We start from the raw sequence: 16,764 nt of genomic DNA on the forward strand, positions 1-16,764 counted from the left end.
CCGGCTCGCAGCGCGGCTTCGTCAAAGGCCCACGCTGGTCTACGGCACGTTTCCCCTTTGCAGGGAGGGGAGGGCCTTCCCGAGGCTCCCCCTGGGCACTAGGTGCCCGCTGCATCTCCCCTCCCAGGCCATGCTGGGGCTAGCCTGGCCCAGACGGGGACCTCGTATCCCCTGGGCAGGAGCCCAGTGAGGAGGAGACAGTTAAAGCCCGGGGCTATTCCCTGGAGCTTCCAGTCCTGACTTGCTGCTGGTCCTGGGGAATCCATTAAGGGCCCGTCTGTGCTACAGGGGACTCGTGCTCACCTTGCAGAGCTGCTGGGAGGCTGAATTCCCCGGTCGATGAACCGGGCAGCGACAGCCTTGGATGGGACGGAGCCGCAGGAGAACGGGCCTGGGCTGCGTGGGCCCAGCGGGGTGAGAGAGGCTAGCACTGATGGGGTGGGGGTGAGGCCACAGAAATCCGCCCTTTGAATGGCCAGCTCTCCCCCTGTCCTGGCTAGTCAGCTGGGAGCAGCACACTTCCCCAGCGGGACGGCCAGGATCCCCACTGCTGGGTGTGATGGGACTGGTATGCCAGGGACAAGAGTGAGTGATTCTCCACCGGGAGCGCAGCCCCCCCAGCTGCAGAACCTGACCGGAGGAATCCATGACTCCAATAAGGAGCAAAAACCCCTCTCGGCTTGTCTTTTATTTAGCTGCGGCTGCTGGAAGAGCCTTCAAGTGGTTCGTGGTGGTAGCTTGCTCGGAGGTTTGGGCCCCAGGCCAGAGCTGACTTGGCCAGCCGCCCCCGCCCCAGGTCAGGTCGGGAGTTTCCACTCGCCGTGCATCTTTAGCATCAGGCGCGGGAAGAATTGTTTAAGGGGAGAGCGGGGGAGATGCAAAGCTCTGGTGAATTGCAGTCATTAATCTAGGCAGCTGAAAGGAGGTGGGGGGCGGGGGGTGTAAAAGCCTCTTTCCTGCTCCTGAGAAAACTAGAGACTGAATTCTGCTGCTCTTTATACCAGGGCAAATCCAGAGTGATTCCACTGACGGCTGCTTACTCCAGATTTACCAGCTGTCAGCGAGCTCAGAATCTGCCCTGGGCTGCTGCACTATTCATTAGCCAGAGGAACCCCGAAGAAATCTGCTCTGTAGCCCCCGGGGTGTTGCTGAAAGGTTCTCACTAACCAACAAACTCTGTTTCCGAGCGGCGAGAGCTTCTAATAAACAGTGACCGCTCTCGGGCTGCTGCTCCTTTAGATGCCACACAGCCAGCTGCCCCTTCCGCAAAGTGCTTCTTCCCGCTTGGGATCTAGCGGCTTCCTCAAGGCACCGCTACAGGGACGCTCACACTGGAGGAGTCCCATTGGCCACTGGCGGCGCACTGCTGGGAGGAAGCTCACGGCACTGGAGTCCCATTGGCCGCTGGCAGCGCACTGCTGGGAGGAAGCTCACGGCACTGGAGTCCCATTGGCCGCTGGCAGCGCACTGCTGGGAGGAAGCTCACAGTCCTTGGCACCTAGCTGCAGCTGGACCCAGGAAATGCCCTTTGATCTCAGCGCTGGGTTCTTCCAGCCCAGCATTCCCTGTGCTGCCCTGGTGTGGAGTTAGCCGGGCTGCCTGGCCGGGCGGCACCACTCCAAAGCGCAGTGGAAACAGTTCTCTGCGAAGCGTCAGCGTTGATCTGTAAAGCTCTTTGTTGTTGTTGAAGATCAGCTCTGGCCCTGCTGCCCTCCCCCTCCTTCGCCCCCCCCGGCCCCGGCCGGCCGGGGAGCATCCATATGTCTCCTATGTGCAAACAGCTGAGAGACGGTTGCAGTCGCTTGCGCCGAAAGGCGGGGGCGGGGCTGTCATTATGGAAAGTTGGCAAGAGGCTGCAGGCCGGGAGGAGAGTGGAAAGAATGAGATCAAACCCAGAAAAATGCAGCCCTGCTGGAGGGCCTGGAGGAGAGGCCAAGGGGGCGACACTGACCCGCTGGGAAAGGAAGGGAGGGGGGCTTTTGGCCAGGGATTCTGCACGCGCTGCGGCACCTGACGCAGGTACGTAAAGCCAGGCCTCAGCTGCCTGCTTCCCACCCCTCCTGAGCGGCACTGCCCGTCCGTCACAGCGTGGGCCACCTGCAGGGCAGGGCAGGCGGGGAGAGGGGAATGGGGAGCCCGTCGGCCGAATGTGGTGGCTCCCCATCACTGATGGCTCTTAGAGCAAGGGGGGAGGTTTTTCGAATAGCTCTGCTCTAGGTGTTCCTTGGGGGACGTTCGCGGGCCTGTTACACAGGAGCTCAAGCTGGAAGATCACAACGGTCCCTTCTGGCCCAGGAATCTCTGAATCTGCCTCCAGTGCACGGCCGGAGCTAGCGTTCCTCTCGTGCTGCCACGGGCCAGGAGTGCAAAGGGAGTGTGACCATGTGGCTTGGAAGTGGCCTTGAACTGGTCACGGGGTGAAGCTAGGAGTGGCTGGAGGCCGGACCTGTGGGGAGCACGCCATGCACCTGTTCTAAGGATCTAGTAGTACCTGCTACGTCTGGGCTTGCTCCTCCCAGCATCCCCTGCCTGCTTCTGTGCACGCAGGCTCCAGCCCCCTGCGCGGCTGCACACACCCCACCCTGCGGGTGCAAAACGCTGCCGTTCTCACTTGCACGACTTTGGCCCAGGTGTAAGTGTTGACACACTGCACCCTGCTTCACGTGGTGCCCACTGATTGCTACCGGCCTCTGGTCCCTCCACACGAACCAGGACCTCCGCTATCCAGCGGACCAGTCGGCCCATTGCTCTGTCCCAAAACCCACTAGCCAGCCAGCGGGAACCAGTAGGAGCCAGGTGCCAGCTTTCAGCTGGAATTCCCTGTCTAGGGCTGCTGCCCTCTATTTGTCTCCAGCCATTGGCTGACTCCGTGGGACGTGCCCTGAAGCTTGTCGGTGCTGCTCCTGCTTCTGAGGAAGCCAGTGGGGTTTTTGCCAATGTTTCAGCAGAAGCAGGTTCTCGGAGAAAAGCATCCCACACGGGGCAGAAGGCGATGGGCCAATTCTGCTCTCAGTCACACCTGGGCATCCCTGTTAATGTTCTAGGTGGCCCAGCTGTAACTGAGAGCAGAAGTGAGCTCAGGGGGTTGAGACAATCAGTGGTGCAACTTTCGGGAAGTAGCATCTGCTGCCTGGGAGGCACCGCAGGAAACGGAAGGCCGAGAAAACCTAGAGGACGGGAAAGAAAATGCAAATAGCGTTTAAAGTGGCCAGGAGCAGCCCGCAATGTACTAACTGAAAAGAAGGGGCCAGAGCCCCCCACTGATGTCAACTTGTGCAGCTCCCTTGAAGTCAGCGGATCTAGGCCTAGATGAGGATCTGGGCCTAAACTTTACTCAGCCAGTTGCTAATAGGATCTGGAGTCTTTTCACTTCCAAGTCACTCATTGGTATCCAGACTGGGTCATTGGGGACCAAAAGTTGTTGCCATTCGATGGCTGTTCAGTGGCCTCGGTGGAACGAGTTTGTTGAGTTTTCATCCAGCTTCCAACAGTGTCCACATCTCCGAAAACACCCCCCCAGTTGGCACTGATTGGCCCAGGGTTTGGTAGAGAGGCCAGGCTCTGAATGGGCCATGGGGACAGAACCATTTTTACTTTATTTATTTAGTCCTTTGATAAGGCAACTCTTGTGAGGCATCTAAGAAACGTACAATAAAAACCAAATGCCAAAGAATCAACCAGCCAAATGCAATACGCAGCCAGACAGTGTAAAAAAATATCTGGCACTGGGACAAGCCTAATAGCCATCGGGCAAACCACTCTGCTTGCACCGGGATCAATTCCCATCTAGTGATAGTAACGAGGAAGGGTAGCAAATACACACGCAAGGGGAGGGGCCCACCCCCAACCTAAAACAGGCCAACCGAAATAAACGAGATTTGTATTATGCTTTGAGGGCAGCTAGTGTAGGACTCCGGCAGACTTGCTGTACATGAGCCAAGACTCTTCACCTGAGCCGTCCCTGCTCCTGACTGACGCGAGGGGCCCAAATGCCTTCTGACTGCTACTGCTGGGTCGGGAGATACCACAATCACATCTCACCCTAATACTTAGGACTTACAGAAGGTTCTGCCATTGCCAGGACTTTGCATTGTATCCTTTGGGGGTCAGTAGATTGCAGGGGACCCAGTTGTCTTGCTCCTATCCCAAGGTGCAGGCAGGCAACCCCAGTTTGTGAGCGTTGAAGCTTTTGGTGCTATCTCAAGAGAAGCAGAAGCACATCTCAGTAACCCAGCCTGACCAAGGCAAGGTCTGCATCGGAGAGAAAGTGACAACCATGCCGGAGAAGGCAAACACAGTAATGGCCACTCTAGACTGTGTTTGCCACATGTGTAGATAAATCTCTGATAATTTTCATATGACTTTACATTGTGCCTCTTCATATAACCTTGTGGTGGGTCTACCCACGTGTGACCTCTGTTTTCATGGGACTTTGTATCAAAGCCTCATTTAGAAACTTTGCATTGCCCTTGGTATAATATTATAGCCCCTAAGGATAGAATAAGATAGAAGAAAATTTTCTTTTTGCTAGCAGTAGAACAAGAGCTCTCCCTCCCCCCCCCCACTCTTAATCAATTGCCCTGTTGAATGAATGAGGTGTGGATGAGCAAGGCATGGAAGGCAGCACCTCCAGACAGCCTCAACTGTTGGAGAGGGGCTGGGAGCCAGACCCAAGGACAATAAAACGTGTCAAGTGGGCTCATTAAAGACAAGCAGACATACTGACGTCCTCGGGGGTTAGAAGCAAGCACCTTCTTTTGGAAACACCCTTTTTGCAGCATTGGGACAACACTCAAAAGAAAGCAGCACAAAGGACCAATGGACACAGACACAGAGTTTGAATCTGGTCTAGATTTGCATAAGAGGAAAGCTGCTATAAAAGTGAGGTGTCTTGCAGAGGACCCCGGGTCTCGTCTTGTCAACATGGGAGCATCGATCCGGATCGGCAGAAGCCCGGCTCTACCCCCTCCCCCATCTAACTCACCTGGCCAGTGAAGTTAAGGGGAGCAACTAATTGGTAACAACAAGACGGAGTGTGTTTGTGTGTGTGTGTGTAAGTGTAAGTGTAATATATTATATGCATATAATACAGTGTTAACAAATACATGTATTACTAATAAATGTGGCGTTTTGTCTTATTCCCCCTAAAAAGATCCTGTGCAGTACTTTAAGTACAACATTTTGGTGGAGAATGCGAAAGGGGGAGCAAGCATAAAATCCACAGTTATTATAAAACTGGTGTGCACACCGCCAGCTTTAGCAAGCCTGGCACTATAGGAAAAAGAGCGTAAACTTTCAGTTAATTAACCAAACTCTGAAGGATATAGGAGTTTAGGTTTAAATTGTGTTCATGACTGAGCTAAAGAGGAGAACTTAGTGTTTCTCACTCTGATCCGGGGAAGGATTAACCAGACTCTGAAGGATATAGGAGTTTAGGTTTAAATTGTGTTATAGAGGTACATACACCCTCAGCCGTAGCAAGACTGAGCTAAAGAGGAGAACTTAGTGTTTCTCACTCTGATCCGGGGAAGGATCTAATCCGGGGAAGGATTTGTATAATTGGTGTATGAACCCTCGGTGGTAGCAGACCGAGTAATACAGAGGGAGGCTTAGTGTCTCTCCCTCTGGCCCAGAGTGGGTTAAAAACATAAGATGCAGATCTTGTTCTGTTAAACCAAACTCTGAAGGATATAGGAGTTTGGGCAGTGTAGTGTGGTTTATGTTTGTTTGTTTTTTTGTTTTGTTTTGTTTTGTTAAGTAATATTGTGGTAATTTCACAATTTTGAAGAAAATGTTTAAGGAATGGGACCAGGAAGGGTGGGGGCTAGTTGGAAAGCCCACCCTCCTTGCTAAATTGGTAGTGGAACAAGACTTGTGCCCAGGAAAAGGAACTGTTTATTGGAAAAAGCAGGATCGGGCCCAGGCAAGCAACAAATAAAGAAACTGAAAAACAGGTTGGGTACAGAGAGTTAAAACAGCACTCTCAAATCTTACAGCAGCAGTAACATCAGGAAAAGAAACATTTAAGACCCCAGAATGGGGCAGACCTTTGGGACCCCTCTGAAGATTGGAAGGGGGATATTTGAAATATTTGGGTAAATTCCTCCTCCCAGGGCCAAAATGCCATTAAAACAGTTAACAACAGTGCCTGCTTCTGCCTCAGATCTCCAGGCCATGGCAAAATGGCTGGAGATTTTAAAACAGAATTTTTTTTTCTAGATGAAGTGTTAACACCCTTTTACTGAGAGAAAAGGAGGATTTACACTCACAAAAAATGCACCACTTAATTAGCATTTGTGCAGCCCCAAGTACCAAACACACTGTGGCAGAAACTAAGCAGGTTCTGCCATGGTGAAAGCACTGTGCTAATTTGTTTCCAAGCTTCTATCTTTCAGGCTCTGAACCAGAACATCAGGAGAGCTGGTACCAGCTGAAGAGTTATAAAATACCATGGTTATAGTGTCATGACAAAGTCTGTGTTCAGTGTTCTGTGTTGCATGTTCTGTGTCTGTCTCTAGTGGTGTCCTGTGTTAGCATTGAGTCCAGAATGAGAGGGGATACTACACTAGACAGGGTAAATGTCTTTTCCTCTCTCTACTTCCCCCATCTCCATCCAACTTATCAATCACCCCTTGTGTCCAAAATACTTGGGTCCCCAGTGCATCAGGGTTATTTTGTTTTGTTAGGTTCTCTAATAATCATTTTGTTGTTAATTTTTGTTCTTGATACATTTGTATTGTTAGTTACATTTGCTTGTATTATTATTAATTCCACACTTTCCTCTATGCACTCTGGTTCTATTTCCCCAAGCCCTGAAGGGTAGTTCTTGGGCCTCCATAACCTGTAAGACCTTGGCCCATAATTGTATGGCCCCATCTTTCAGGTCCCCAGAAACCTCTGAGAACAACTGTTAAAAATAAAAAATTCTAAAACATTTTAGCAACTGAATGTTAGTTTAAGTCCAAATCAGCTTAACCTTGCATAACAACTGTGGTACTCCTACAAAATCTTATTTGTTGTGTGTGCTTAAGAAGGTCCTGACCTCAGTGACTTTTATTGTTTGATGGCTATTGCAGCATCAAACTTGGGCCTCATTTTGTTTGTCAATGTACCCAATTATTGTAATGGTAATGGTTTTGTTGTATTTCCAATTATTATAATTATAATTGTTTGCATTTGTGTTTATGTTATATCTGGTGTTTAGTCAATTCTAATAGTTTTAGTTATATTCACCTGGTTATAATTGTTTGGTTTGTTTGCAACAAATACAAAAGATTTATATGGTGACCACTCAAGAATTGTTCTTGAGAGGTCAAAAGGGGGACAATGTAAATAAATCTCTGATAATTTTCATATGACTTTACATTGTGCCTCTTCATATAACCTTGTGGTGGGTCTACCCACGTGTGACCTCTGTTTTCATGGGACTTTGTATCAAAGCCTCATTTAGAAACTTTGCATTGCCCTTGGTATAATATTATAGCCCCTAAGGATAGAATAAGATAGAAGAAAATTTTCTTTTTGCTAGCAGTAGAACAAGAGCTCTCCCTCCCCCCCCCCCACTCTTAATCAATTGCCCTGTTGAATGAATGAGGTGTGGATGAGCAAGGCATGGAAGGCAGCACCTCCAGACAGCCTCAACTGTTGGAGAGGGGCTGGGAGCCAGACCCAAGGACAATAAAACGTGTCAAGTGGGCTCATTAAAGACAAGCAGACATACTGACGTCCTCGGGGGTTAGAAGCAAGCACCTTCTTTTGGAAACACCCTTTTTGCAGCATTGGGACAACACTCAAAAGAAAGCAGCACAAAGGACCAATGGACACAGACACAGAGTTTAAATCTGGTCTAGATTTGCATAAGAGGAAAGCTGCTATAAAAGTAAGGTGTCTTGCAGAGGACCCCGGGTCTCGTCTTGTCAACATGGGAGCATCGATCCGGATCGGCAAAAGCCCGGCTCTACCCCCTCCCCCATCTAACTCACCTGGCCAGTGAAGTTAAGGGGAGCAACTAATTGGTAACAACAAGACGGAGTGTGTTTGTGTGTGTGTGTGTAAGTGTAAGTGTAATATATTATATGCATATAATACAGTGTTAACAAATACATGTATTACTAATAAATGTGGCGTTTTGTCTTATTCCCCCTAAAAAGATCCTGTGCAGTACTTTAAGTACAACACATGGACAGGCTCTCAATAGAGGGGCCCAAGGCTGACCCCGGTCCCACCCCGTCTCAGCACGGGTAGGTTTCCCCCTTGCAGAACGGGCATGCCTGTCTCTTATCTGATGGAGGATTTCCCTCCTCCCCTGCTTACTGGCATGAGGTTGGATATCTCAACTGACTGATAATGCCATTTGCAGCCTCTTTGGGCAGCATTCTCGGTCCCTTTTCTGTCCACAGCCCCTCTGCTCTGCAAACAAAAGGTTCGTTTCAGCGGTTTACAGGGCAAGAAAAGAGGAGAGGAGAGATTAAAGAGGAGAAGCAGGGGAGTAGCAAAACCGTCACTTCTTTTCTATTCTCTCTCTCTCCCCATTCCCCCCTTTCCAATCTCTCTTTGTCCCTTCCTTTGCTTCTCTCTCTACGTAGCCTTGTTTATCCTGCACTCCCCATTTCTTTCTGGTGGTGCTGAGAGATGAAGTGAGGCAGTGTCTCTCTGTCTCTCATCCTCTCAAATGCAGTGTGGGGTTCCCCCTCCCCACTTGAGGGGCATCAGACCAAGGTCATCTCCAGAGCTTGGTGCTGGGAAGATGCACCAAAGGGACAGGGACAGGGTTTGCAGCTGTGAATCTCAGCAGGGAAAAAGGGTCCAACCTGGGGATTTGACCCTGAAATTTTTTGTTGCTTTGAATGAAGATTGCTAACAGTGCCTGTGTGAAGTCTAACGTGTGTGTGTGCATGCGTGCGGGCGGAGAAGGCATCTCAGATCGACGTGGGCCATACCAGCAGCCTGGGGTGGAAATGGTTACGCGTGGATAAAATGTGCCACAGTTCATCTTCTCATGGAGAGGCTCTAAGAAAAGCTTTTGGGAAGGATGGTCTGGCGCCTCTCCTGCTCCTCACTACAGGCTGCAGGCAGGTCATGTTCCAAATCCCTCTAGTACAATGATAGTGGAAAGTCCCTCCTGCTTTCCCAACACGTGTTCTTGCAGAAAATTCCTGTTATTCTCCTGACCTCTCCACTCGGCTCACTGCTACCCCACTGTTGGACTCTCTCTAGCAGATGACTAATATCCCTGCAATTAACTCTTCCTGGAACCCTGAAGCCACTATCCTGGGGTCATCGTATCTCGGTCCAAGGTGCCTGCCTAAATGCCATGGTGATGGGCGCATTATAAATGCTAGAAGCTAGCTAGAGATCCCGAAATCCACCAGTCCTGCTTGTTGAAAGTCTCGTTCTGTAATCCGCCCCTTTAGGACTAAGGGCTTTTGCCCTGAAATCTGCCCTTGCAATTCATGGAGGCTGCTGTCCCCAGGATCAGACTCACACCAGTCAGAGGAATGACTTGCCAGGGCTTGATTGCAAAGCCAGAGATCTGAGCACGCCCAGACACATGACACTGGCGAGCTTCTGAGTCGAGCCTGTTGGTGCTTCCTGCCACTGTCAGTGGAAAAGAATGGTCCGTGAGCAGGCGTCAGAGCACTACAACTTTATTTCTAAATCCAGTTTCTTCAATCGTGTCAAAGACTCTCCCCATCCTCATGACAAACAAAGCCCCTGCCAAGCTGGACCTTTTCTCTCAGGATGGGGTCCCCACTGAGTATGGGTTGTAGCTGTTTGATGATCCCCCGTATGGGTTACAGGGTGGGGTGGTAGGTGACAACTAGAGGCGTTTGGTAGAGGGGTCATTTCTGTATTGAAACAGATTCTCTTGGGGTATTGGGGTGGCCCATTCCATGAGGCAGTCCACGTCTCTGGTGCAGCGTCCTTGTTTGGTGAAGGCGGTTTTAAGTGTGTTAAGCAGAAGTTCTTGTTAATAGTCCCTAAGTGCATGACAGTGCACTATGTAGTATTAATTGTCATCCTATTTCTATTACTCCAGTCCTCTGTCATCCAGTTCTTCCTGGCTAATATTCCACTCCTCTGTATTGACGGTGCTTCCCAGTTTTTGTCATCAGCAAATTTCATTCGCACGCAAGGTCACTAGTGCAAATATTAAATGAGCTCAGTCTCACGACTGACCTTTGAGGAACTCCTCTAATAGCCTCCCTCCATCCCAAGAGTTCTCTTTTCAGCACAACCCGTTGTCATCCCTCCTTTAGCCAATTCCTTACTCACCCTACAATTCTGTGCTACTCCCCACCTTCTCCAGCTTAACACATCACTTCCCAGGTGGCACCCTGTCAAATGCGAGGTACAAGATATTCTGCAGAAAGCTGGCCTTCAGTTCTGCATGAAGATCCCTGGCTTCTGTGTCATCAGGTTCAGCACATGGAACTTCCACACCAGCTTCATCCAATTAAAAACGGTATTGTTGTTTTTTTAAAGGTATCAGCCATGGACATTAGCTCTACAGTCAGTAGAGTCACCCTGGATTATTTAGTTTGGAATTATATTCCCCCTCGGGGGAGCCATGGATGGCAATTTGGAATTATGGGGGAAATATTTGTTGAATGTTTCTGCTAAAATGCTCAGCAGTGAAATAGTTAACAGTGTTAGCATTGAAATAGTTATCCTCAGGTTTCAGATTTAACAATCCTTGGAAATGAATGGGTCAGTTCACACCTCTCCAAGCTATTGTTTCAGGCTGTCTCCAAACTCAGGCAGACAGCACTGCATCAGTCACACTCCATCCAGGTTATCTAGGGCACCTTTGCAACCAGGCAACGTAGAAATATGGTTTCTAAAGTGAAAGCTGAGACTTTGCAGCAAGCCATGGACACCACAGCATCATGGCATCATGGCCCTGATCACATGATGCTCAATTCTTTTTCTGGGGCGCACCAGGGTTGCATTTTTGAAGTCAGCACCATTGTTCCGGTGTAATTAAGAGCAGAATTTGACACTAATTTGGTTCTTCCAACAGAAAAAATAAAATAAGAGGCTGAAAGGGTTTTCTCCCCTGGTGATTCTTCTAGCCCACTTGGGAGTGATCTTTTCAAACATGCCTCTGACGCGGGGCATAATTCAGTCATCATCACCCTGAGTTGGCATGGAAAACGAGAAGCCTCGATTCCACGATGTGCGTGTGTCTATCGCTGACAAAGAGCACACTCTGGGGCTGGAGTCCTACGGCTTGCAAGGGATTGGGACAGGGACTGAATGGGGTTGAGATAAAGTCATGTAGAGGCGGGGAGAGGGCAGTAAGGGGAAGAGTTTGCCCTGCATGAAGGGGTTACCAGCCAAGCCCTGGTTTAGAATATGCTTTACACCTGCTGTTCGTGAGAGAAGGACAGACAATGAAAGGATTAGGAGAGTGTCCTGGTCAGGAGACCAGCCCCATGGAAATCAGGACTGGAGCTCCCTCGAGACCTTTCTATCTCCCCTTTCCCTGAAATATGAAACTAGGAATCATCCCCTCTGAGCCCTGAAATAGATTTGTTTTTTAAAGGGGATAAATTAAAGCAATCGTCTTTCTTTCCTTCCTGGGCTCGTTTGCCCTGCCTGCACTCTGAATTTAAACTAGCACCGAGCCCCGTCTTAGCAAAGAACTGAATGGGCCATGAGACAGAACTACCTCAGCCTCCCCAGAGGTGGTCCCTCCAGGCCAGGGCTGGGGAGCATTGATGGGGCAGGCTGAAGGAAGGCAGCACGGCTACTGCATGTCCTGTGGATACAGGGACTTTGGGCTCCAGGACTGCCAGTGGTGCACCTTTTACCTACACTAAATTCCTCTGGAAAATCCAGAGGCCCTGTTACAAGAGGGTCTCATCTATACAAGATGGAGCCTAAAGGGGATTGGGCAAAGCCTATTCTAAACTCTTCCTCCCAGCGGTACCAGTGCATTGATAACTCAACTATGTTGCTTTCCTCTCAAGAGGCAAGTGGAGCCTTCGTCCTATTTCTTTGTGCTCTCCTCGGCTAGTTGGGGCAGCCTGTAAGGCTCTGAAGGATGCTGTCATTCCCTGGAGCCAGCAGCCGTAGGGAGAGCGGAAGTTGGCTCCTTTCAGCCCTCTAGGTCCACTATAGCATGGGGAGAAGGGCCAACTCTCAGGTAATCAGGACCCAAATCACTACAGATTTATAGGTTTAAAACCAACACCTTGAATTCCACTTGGCAACTCAGACGTTAATGCACATTCTGAAGCCCCAGCAGGGCTGCGGTCTCCTTACAACACATTCGCGAGAGGCACAGCCCACGAGGTAATTAGTCACGAGTGAAGCAGATGACTCTTCGGGTTCAGTGACTGGTAGTTTGTGACAGATTCAATTGACCAAGTAGGCTTAACAATTTGAGACTACCTAAACTCTCCTCCTCAGAGCCATAGGAAACCCGTGCCTCTAATTGCACCAGCGAAGCCCCAGCTAGAGTCGTCCTGTTTTATGAGAGTAAATCCCAGTTTCCCTTAGTTTCCGGATAGTCATGTTTTATTTGCTGGAAACAGAGCGGCTCTATCCCTCATTGCTACAAATGAAGGACACGACTGCTTACCGTGTCCTTCTCTGGTGGACAGAAAGGGCTCACTGACCCTGTGCACTGCAGAAGGGAAGCCTTTACCAGGTTTGAATTTTAGGACTTCTCCGATCAGAGAATATGTGTGAATGATCTCCTGATTCAGGGCTAGCTCCTACAGACTGGAAGACCCCGAGACTAAACTCTGAGATAGACACCGACACAGACAGGCTTAGGCATCAGAAGAAGGTTCCACAGGAAGCAGAAGAACTGATTTCAAAAGAGCTTAATTGCAGGGATGAATTGGGAAGAGGACACAGTGTCCCAAATGCACCAAGCCCCTCCCACCCCTTCTCCGACAGATGAGGAAAGGGGGACACCACTCTAGCAGCCTCCGTGTATAAGCTAAGGAGGATGCTCAATAACACAGCCACGCTGCCAGCAGCCCAGGAGGGAAGGAAATATTCACAAGGAAAACACACATTTCAGCCAATTTTCCAGTGGGGCCGGGCTCCTGTCCAGCTGCATGGAAAGTTTGCTTTCATTTACGAGGCATTTTTCCTGAAGAGTTGTCTGCGGAGTCCTGCCGCAGGTGGGATCCAAGGAAGAACAGGGGTGAGAAGGATCCAATGAGGCAAAAGGGAAGATTCAGAGCGGTTAGCTTTCACTCTGAACCAGCCAGCCCCAGAACAGGGAAGCCCACCATAAAACAGGGACATTAGTTAACGATTATAGCGCCAGACGTAGTAATTTATTCAGATTCCTCTGCTGGCTGTATATCTATCACCTTCTCTTTTATTGCCTTCTTCGGGTGCCCGTCGTGGCGGTGAGGGTGGAGCGGAGAAGGGAGAAGCAGCTGCGAGGAAAGTTAAATATGCAACACTCTGAGTATTAGAAGCGTTGTGAGCAAAGGAGCTAGCAACACACACTGCTCCTGGAGACAGGCCGGGCATCCTCAGGGTCTGTTTCATTTGTACAACCAGTGTAGAAGGCCCTTAGGCCACATCTCCAGGCACAGGACAGGAGGCCTTTTCTACCACGTCCCCAACCAGTAAGTGGCTGAGCCTTTCGTACCCTATGTTGGCCATGGACAGAGATTTTACTTTAGGGGTTGGACCATGACTTCATCTGCAAAGCATAGAGGTTCTTGGCACCACATCTTCAACAAGGAGGTTTTTGGTACCCTGACTCCACAACACAAACTACAACTGCAGTTACACTGCTCTGCTCAGACCCAGCATTCGATGCTCCATAGAACAGCCTACAAATAAAGAAAAAAGAGGGAACCCCCCCCCCCATATTGTACCCTTTTACACAGAGCTGCAGGGAGGCCAGGGAGTACACCAATGGTCTGTCTATCAAGCACCTATTCCCAGTGGTATCTAGTCCTGAAATACAGACTTAAGGACCACAGTCTAAATAGATTATAAAACTAGACGGGACCATTGTGATCATCTACTCTGACCTCCAAGATAACATGTCTTGCATCTGAAGAAGTGAGGTTCTTACCCACGAAAGCTTATGCTCCCAGTACTTCTGTTAGTCTCAAAGGTGCCACAGGACCCTCTGTTGCTTTTTACAAGCCATAGGATTTCCCTGAATTAATTCTGGTTTGACCTAGAACGGATCGTTTAGAAAAAACATCCAATCTGGATTGAAAAGTTTCCAGGGATGGAGAATCTACCACAACCCTTGGTAAGTTGTTAATTGCTCTCACTGTTGAGAATTTGCACCGTATTTCTAGTCTGAATTTGCCTAGCTACAACTTCCAGGCTGCACATGGCCCTTGTTATACCTTTGTCTGCGAGATTTAAGTGCCCTCTTATCAATTTTTTGTTCCCCAGGTAGTGACTACTGAATGGATGCTATCCTTGCCCTGAAGGGAGCCAGACCCATACATGCTGGCTAGCACTCTTATGCTAAGGGATGATCGTTTAGATGCTGGGGCTCCATTTTGTCTTGTGTTTTCCCCAGTCCATTGTGAGTGAAGATGTCCTGGTTGAGAGAGCAGTTACTCTACTCCTGCCTAGGCAGCAAACTAGCATCATAGTCTTTTCAGCAACTGGAAAAACAACTGCTGTCCCAAGCTAGCCCAGTTCAGACACTGCAGCTCTCTGAACACAACCAGACACCTGCATCAGGGGGTAGCCGTGTTAGTCTGTATCTACAAAAACAACAAAGAGTCTGGTGGCACCTTAAAGACACCTGCAATCGCTCAGTAGTATCGACCTCCGGATGCAGATTATAGAGAGAGGGGCTGCAAAGTCTTCTCTTCCACACAGGCCGCATCAAGTCCATGCATCTATCAGCTGGATTTTGCTGACCTCTGGCGGCTCTCGGGTTAAACAGCAGCTCACTCCAAGCAACCAGCTCGGGTAAGAGTTTTCTGGTGATGATTTATTTGTTTTATCATGGTTCCTCCAAGCTCTTCCTGGTGACCCAGGCAACCCTCTATCTTTCCCCCCGCTCTTATTTCCCATTCACAGTATGAATTCTGTATCAACCCCACCATCATTCTGGTTGAGGAGAGCTGGAAATGGCTGCCCCCCCGCCCCTCACTAAGCGCCCACATGAATACTTCTGAATCAGCCGATGTGAGGGGGACTCCCTCTTGCAGTGTTACTCTCTAGTGCCAACCCAGGAGTGAAAGACTACACAGCACAAGTCCCAACACTGGACCCTCTGCATGGTAGTGCACTATATTTCCACTAGCCTGGGGGTGTGGCTCTGTTCCGACAGAAATCTCACGAAGACGTGGGGCCAGATCTGTGGCAAGCCCTCCACACGGAAGTGGTTTTTGCACTGCCTGAACTGCTCAAGGTGAAGCATGTCCGGATCAAATATCCTTTCTCTGTCAGAGGGTGTGTTCTCCATCTCTTTCAGCTTGAGTGATCGGAATGTGGGTCAATCTCCAGACACCAAAAGGAATGAGAGATCTCTCATTTCTAATCTGGGGGGTCTCTCATATGGGAATTTGCTGCTGTTGGCAACTGCCTGGCAAATGCCACTCGGCTCGCAACTCGAGATCTGGTTGATTAGCTAATCAATAACACGCTGGCATTGCTATAGCTGTAATACTTGAATCCAGTTGAATATGTAGCAACAATTGTGGCATTTAGAAAAAAGACCTGACTTGCGTGCTCCAAAAGGCCGGGTTTATTTTGTGCCATGGGGGACGCAGAGTTATGCTGTGTGAAATGTCTGGTTATATAACAGTTTGTACTCACTTTGTCAAAGAAAATATTTATAACACCTCGGCTGTGATGGCCTTAGGCCTGTGCCAGCTGCGTGATCACAATTATTACCCGTTGTAATAACTGGGCTTACAAATTTATCCCAATTGTGAGCTCAACTGTAAGAAGTACTTGAAAGGTCATAAGATGTCACAATAACCTATAACAACAAAAGCTGATGGGAAAAAGTATGAAAGTGAGACAGACTGAATGAGTCCAAACAAAAAGACTTCCTGAAATAACTCATGGACTGTGTTAAGCTCATGCTTGGTAAACAAGAAAAGTGGAACCAGAAATCAGGGAACCAAAATTGCTGGGTTAGAAACTAGGCCTAATTGGTGGATAAAATAATGAGCTGGGCTATTCCAACCATCATTCCTTTGTGAATCCTTAAAGAAAGAGACTTTGGGGAGAAAAATTGGCTACTGGAGCGAGCTTCAACATCATGGCTGCCATGCCCACCGTCTCCTGAGATGTCAGGCCTTCATCATCCTGATCCTGAGAGAGATCCTGACTAGACTGAGCAGAAAGAGGGACCCAAATGCTGATAAATGCAAGTAATGCACCTTGGAAAACATAATCACAACTGTACTTATAAAATGATGGGTCTAAATTAGCTGCTACCACTCAGGAAAGAGATCTTGGAGTCATTGCAGATAGTTCTCTGAAAACATCCACTCAATGTGCAGCGGCAGTCAAAAAAACTAACAATGTTGAGAATCATTAAGAAAGGGCTAGATAATAAGACAAAAAATATCATATTGCCTCTATATAAATCTATGAGATGCCCACATCTTGAATACTGTGTGCAGATCTGGTCCCCCCATCTCAAAAAAGATATATTGGAATTGGAAAAGGTACAGAAAAGAGCAGCAAAAATTAGGGATATGGAACAGCTTTCGTATGAGGAGAGATTAATAAGACTGGGACTGTTCAGCTTGGAAAAGAGGCGACTGGGGGGATATGATAGAGGTCTATAAA

This window comes from Chrysemys picta, chromosome 13 (assembly GCF_011386835.1).
Source record: "Chrysemys picta bellii isolate R12L10 chromosome 13, ASM1138683v2, whole genome shotgun sequence".
In the NCBI taxonomy this organism is placed as follows: domain Eukaryota; kingdom Metazoa; phylum Chordata; order Testudines; family Emydidae; genus Chrysemys; species Chrysemys picta.